The 5,000-nt window shown below is 48.5% G+C and overlaps 1 protein-coding gene across 2 annotated transcripts in view; it reads right to left on the reverse strand.

Moving 5' to 3' along the window:
* bcas3 (BCAS3 microtubule associated cell migration factor) overlaps window positions 1-5,000 on the reverse strand; it is a 423,177-nt gene that overhangs the window by 38,570 nt on the left and 379,607 nt on the right. The gene's annotated exons all lie outside the window — the stretch shown is intronic.

A 5,000-nucleotide genomic window follows, 5' to 3' on the forward strand; every position in this document is an offset into this window, starting at 1 on the left:
CTCTCTCTCTCTATCTACCTCTCTCTCATTCCATTCTGTCATCAATACTCTTTCTCACTTTCACTCTGCACTTCCCTCTTACTGTACCTACCACTGTATATCTCTCACTAATATTGTGCTAAGGGGCTCTAGGCATGACAGTGACATTAGTCTGGAAGTCACTGCTGTCCGCCACCATTGGCCTTCTTCCACAAATTTGTTTTGCTCTTTTCTGTCCCTCCATCTCCATCTCCGGAGAGTCGCTTGTAAAATCTTTCTCTCTCACAAGCCTCTCAGTTTTTCGTTATTTCTCTCACACTCAATATCTCAATATCTCCATCACAATCACAATATCTCTTTCCAATACGTCTATGTCTCACAAATACTCCCACTCTTTCACTAAGTCTGTCATTCACACGGCCCCATTCTCACTCTGTGTGTTTGTGTGTGACTGATTCTCTCTGGTCCGCTGTGAGCGTCTCTGTCTGTCTTTCTTTCTGTAGGCCTCTCGTCCTATCTCTAGCACTGCTTCTGTCCTTGTCTTCCTCTGTGTGTTGGTCTGTCTGTGTGTTGGTCTGGTGTTCTCTGTCAACATGGAGAACACAGGGGCCTGTCTGTATCTGTCGCCATGACTGCAGACAACCTCATTTGGATCAAGAGACAGAGAGAGAGAGAGGGGGGGGGGGGGTAGACAGAGAGAGAGGTGGGAAACAGGATGAGGAGGGAAACAGAGCAGGGTGAGAGGAGAGAAAAACAGAGACAGACAAGGGGACAGACAGAGGAGGACGGCCAGAGAGTAAAAGATGACAGAGATGGGGAAACACGCAGAGATGGGGTGGGGGGGGTGACGAGAGAGGGAAAAGGAAAGAGAAAGACAGAAGGAGCAAGAGAAAGAACAGTGATGGGCAGATGAAGGCCCCCCCGAGTGTGTGTGTGTGTGCGTGTGCGTGTGTGCGTGCGTGAGAGTGTGTGTGAGTGTGTGTGTGTGTGCACGCGCACACGTTTGTGTGTGCAAGCAGACAGTAAGTGCTGGACCATCTGCATCCGCATTTCAAAGGCAGTGTGTGTGTGTGTGTGTGTGTGTGTGTGTGTGTGTGTGTGTGTGTGTGTGTGTGTGTGTGTGTGTGACACTGGGGCGGAAGCGGCCAGTCTGAAATGGAGCATGCCGCCGCACACGGCTACCGGATGGCATATGCAGACGCCGGCCACCAAACCATCTCATCATGCAGCCAAGCTGCTTCTTTCTCACACACACACACACACACACACACACACACACACACACACACACACACACACACACACACACACACACACACACACACACACACACACACACACACACAAACACACCATCCCGCTAAAGACGCACGAAACATGCTCCACACGCAACATCCAAAACACGGTTGCCATGCAACCATCCTGTCCTGTAGTGTAGGGATGGAAATGACGGGGGTGATGGGAGGAGACAGGCTGGGACATACAGTACAGTACAGGGACATAAAAAAGAGAGAGCAATGAGGATGTCAGGTGTGATGGTTTTCTGCAAAGCCATGGAAACGGCACACAAGAGTGAAAAAGACAGCCGAGTGACCCCTTGCAGTCGCACGACATCCCAAACGGCTACTGTAATGCTTGTCACAACTAGCCTCTTGATCTGGGAGAGCGCTGGCAGGAGGTGGGATGGGATAGTGTTTTTGTTTTTTTAAGTTAACTATGTATCTACCTTTGAGTACCAATAAAAGTTATTAAATGTAATATATAAATGAGCATAAGACCAGAGGAGTTCATTCCGGGTCCAAGCCCAGCCACAGTTTCCTTCCAACACAGGTGACTTCAGTGAGTAGTTGGGGTCTACCTTTCTTGAGTATTAAGTATGATCAGCTCATTCAGAGATGGTTGGATCGAAACTGTGGGAGGTTTTTTTTGTTTTGTTTAACTTTTGGAACCTGGTTCACACCTTTTCAAAACAGAGGTGAGCACCCCTCATTTCCAAACAGGATGCTGTGAAACTCCACAAAGACACGACGCATTTGAATTCCCCCCCGTGGATCAATCAAGTTACTCTACTCTACTCTACTCTACTCTACTGCAACTGTCAACTGTCAACCTCCTCATCATGTCTAGCTGAGTCCCGTTCACGGCTCAACGATGAAAACGGCTCTCGGATGACAATAGAGATGCGGTGAGGGACAAAAATTGTTGAAGAGTGTTAAACATTTTCTCACGTAGCACCGCCGTAGAATGAGGTTCTGTTCAGCCATTTCAATAAGAAATATATTTTCAAAAATGAGCCAAGTGACATTGTTGGCAACAATCGCTTGTGTCTCATATCATGAAGACTCAGTGCAGCAGTAGCTCCAGTGAAGCCAGCGACAAAAGGCCGGGGACAGAAAACACAGGCAAGCAAAGGGGGTCCACTTATTCACATGGCAAATGTCAGGCTCGTTGACAACGACAACAACAATGACAACGCTAATGATGATGATCGCCAAGCCAGCGCCGCTCAATCCAATCTGGCCCAATCCTGAAATAAGATTTGTGTTGTCCCAGCGAGAGAGAAAGAGAGAGAGAGAGAGAGAGAGAGAGAGAGAGAGAGAGAGAGAGAGAGAGAGAGAGAGAGAGAGAGAGAGAGAGAGAAGATAGATAGATAGATGTCTATCTTTCTATCGCTCTACCTATCTATCTATAAATCTGTCTATATATCTATGATTTTTCTTTAAGTGGAGAGAGAGAGAGAGAGAGAGAGAGAGAGAGAGAGAGAGAGAGAGAGAGAGAGAGAGAGAGAGAGAGAGAGAGAGAGAGAGAGAGAGAGAGAGAGAGAGAGAGAGAGAGAGAGAGACAAAGTGAGGGCTGGGGATGAGCAGGTAAGCTGAGCTGAGCGGAGGTGATCAGCGTAGCGGAGCTGAGCTGGGCTGTGTAGTGGTAGCGGCGTCTCCGTATTCGGCCGGACAGGACAGGACACAGGAAGTGATGGATGTGCGCGAGACACGGCTGGCTCCGGCGTGGCGGGCTGCGGCCACTCCGTGTCACTTTCTATCGGCTCCCGTCCTCCCCTCCCTCCTCCCTCCTCGTCCCCCGTCCGTCTCCCCTCCCCCTCTCGCGGCGTCCATTTCTTCCCCCCATCTCGGCATCCATTTTCAAGTCATTTCCCCCTCCTTCACCCCGTATCGCACCATCCCTCTTCCTTCCTAGCCGGATCAGACCAGGGTTAACTATGCCTGTGGGGGTTGGTCGTGGCGCTGGTGGCAATGACGGTGAATGTGAGAGTTTAGGGGGGTGGGGGTGGGGGTGGACGGTACAAGACGAAGTTGAATGTAATGTGATCAGTAATGAATTTTGCGTTACATTAGGAGCTGCATAAACGGACAGACAAGCGCAGACTACAAGTGTCCGGGAGTCCGGCTTAATCGAATGATGCCAAAATAGAGACAGAACCAATTACGGGGGCGGGGGAGGAGGAGGAGGAGCGAAGGAAGAGAAAAGGAGGGAGGAGAGAGAAGGCGAGAGAAGGAGAGGAGGATGGGGTTGAGGAGGCCCGAGTCGGTGCTGGTGCAGGGACTGCAAATGAATAGGTACAAATCGAATTAGTGCCTAATAGACGCGCTGCGAGAGAGCGAGCCGCTCGATGCTAAGCGCATTACGCAGCCCTCGTGACCCAGCTGCATCGCTGCTGTGCTTCGCCTCAACTCACGGCCTCGCTGCTCTCCGCTCTCTCCTTCGCCACCGCCAAGCGCCATCCCCAAGCCCATCTTCCCATTTCTCCAGAAAAGAACAACACAGAGGGAGGAAAAGAAGAAAAAGGAGAGAAAAAAGAATGACTGCTGAATGGAAAAGGGGAAGGAAGGGGAAAAAAAATCAAAGGAAGACTTGTTTGGAGGATAGGGGTGAAGAGGGGAAGAGAACGAGAGAGAGACAGAGAGAGAGAGACAGAGAGAGAGAGAGAGAGAGAGAGAGAGAGAGAGAGAGAGAGAGAGAGAGAGAGAGAGAGAGAGAGAGAGAGAGAGAGAGAGAGAGAGAAAGGAAAACCGGTGGGCTGCTAGCTTCCTAAATGAGTTAAACATTTGGATTGTGGAGAGTGGCAATTTCCCCCCAACCGTACCAATGCTTTTCCACGGCGGATGAGTTGATTTGAAAAAAAAAAGAGTAACAAATAAAGAACGACTGACTGACACGCACCATCACCTTTAAATCGTTCTGCACGAGAAAATTTGTACTAATGAACCGGAAACTCAGTAAACGAAACAAACAAACAAACAAAAATCCCAATCTATTACCGATTCTAAGGGGATAACAAGACGGGGCATGTTTAATTTAAGAGATTTTAAACAAACTAAGTGAACCAACCCAGCTCGGCTGATTTCTTGCTGATTGAGGGAGCATATTATGCAAACAAATGGGAGCAAATAGAGCAAATAGAGTTTGGTGCCTCTTTAACGTCAGGCTCGCTTTTGTTGCTTGTGTGACTGAATGGGCTGCAAATGAGTGGAACTAACTAGGAGTGATGTTCTTAGGGAGCTAAAGGATGCATGCTCTCTTAATCTCATTGCTTATGTGCTGTCTCTCTCTCTCTCTCTCTCTCTCTCTCTCTCTCTCTCTTTCTCTTTCTCTCTCTCTATCGTATCTCTCTCTCTCTTTGGCAAACTGGTGTATCAAGACGGATGCGGAGGCACATTGTGTTTGACAAGTCAATGTAATCACAAAGACAATGTAAATGTTGTGTGTAGTGTGTGTGTGTGGTATGTATGGGTGTGTGTATTTGCGTGTGTGTGGTGTGTGTAGTGTGTGTGTGTAGTGTGTGGTGTGTGTGTGGTGTGTGTGTGTAGTGTGTGTGTGTGTTCGTTGGAACAACTGTTAATGTAGTGTTTATGTGTGGGGGAGAGGCCGGCATGAACAGTTGTTCTTTGGCGGTGTACGTAATAATTACTGTTGGTAAATGTTTACATTGCGGACGCTTAAAATTGTCTGTTAGGAAGCTCGGAAGTCTTTTTTAGACATGGAGCTGTGTGTGTGTGTGTGTG

The sequence above is a fragment of the Engraulis encrasicolus genome, chromosome 8 (assembly GCF_034702125.1).
Source record: "Engraulis encrasicolus isolate BLACKSEA-1 chromosome 8, IST_EnEncr_1.0, whole genome shotgun sequence".
Classification (NCBI taxonomy): domain Eukaryota; kingdom Metazoa; phylum Chordata; class Actinopteri; order Clupeiformes; family Engraulidae; genus Engraulis; species Engraulis encrasicolus.